The sequence below is a fragment of the Triticum dicoccoides genome, chromosome 6A (assembly GCF_002162155.2).
Source record: "Triticum dicoccoides isolate Atlit2015 ecotype Zavitan chromosome 6A, WEW_v2.0, whole genome shotgun sequence".
NCBI classification, from domain to species: Eukaryota; Viridiplantae; Streptophyta; class Magnoliopsida; order Poales; family Poaceae; genus Triticum; species Triticum dicoccoides.
Genome location: NC_041390.1, coordinates 73,833,542 through 73,834,694, shown reverse-complemented (window position 1 = coordinate 73,834,694; position 1,153 = coordinate 73,833,542).

The following is a 1,153-nucleotide window of genomic DNA, read 5'->3' as shown; positions in this document are numbered from 1 at the left end:
CTTACCTGACTTAGTTCGTTCTAAAGGGATATTCTTGTGTAGTGAGTGTTGAAGAAAGATGATATCTTCATCGATTGGTCCCTGTGATCAGTTGCTGGACCTATTGTCTTATCAATCCTTTGATTTGAGTGTGGGCTATCGTCAAATCAAGTCAGAACCAACGATGTTCGTAATGTTGTCTTACTCGTGGTTGATCCCTCGAGCATACGCCATTATATCTTTTGGGTCTGACCAATGCTATCACCGTGTTCACATGATGGTGGAAGTCCAGTGATATGGAAATTCCGATGAGTTGTTGTTGAGCCCATTGACAACATCCTTAACTTCTCCATGATGTTGTTGAACATTAAGTTAGTGTTGGAAACTTTTGAAAGCATTTTCTTCATGCTAGCTCATGAAGTATATATTTGGATGAAAGAAGTGACTTCCTTTGATTCCCGTGCATTTGATGTAAGTTGCCGCCGTGAATTTGAGAAAGATTGTTTTGTTTCCTTTGGAATCATCCCAAATCAGTCATGCACACGTGCGAAGTATTCTGTAGTCTGGAGACTTGCAACCTTCATTCTATATGTGTCCCTAGCACACTAAGCCACTGATTGACTTGTTCAAGGAAAAGAAGTCTATGCTTGGGATCTAATCCATGGACTTGCGTAAAGGCTTCGATATCCTCGATTATGGTTCCCCACCTGAACTCGGTAGTGTTTGATTATAAGACTACTACGTGGTCATGCTTGTCTGGGACAACGTGTTCACATGTTAGTAGCAGAACCAGCTCATGTTTGGAGCTTGCTATCGTAGTTCATTCCCGAGAATCTCGTAACGTCATCTCATCGATTTGTGTTGCAAACTTTCGTTTTTCTTCCTAGACTCGATGAGTCTGGAATATCCTGACACCAACCAGATCTGAATCTCAGGCAGATATGATGGTTTGGAACATTTCCCAAGAAATATAATATTGGTCTCACGATAACCGGTAAAGTGGATGTCGTGGCCAACACACCCCGCCGGGAGACCTAATATCGTAGTATCTTGATTGAGGAAGTTGGCCACCTCCCCATAGGGATTTCGTAGGATTTACTCCCTAGTTGCCCCTATGGATTTTGAGATCCCGAAGTCCGACCTTTTACTTGATGTCCTAGATACCAGACCATTT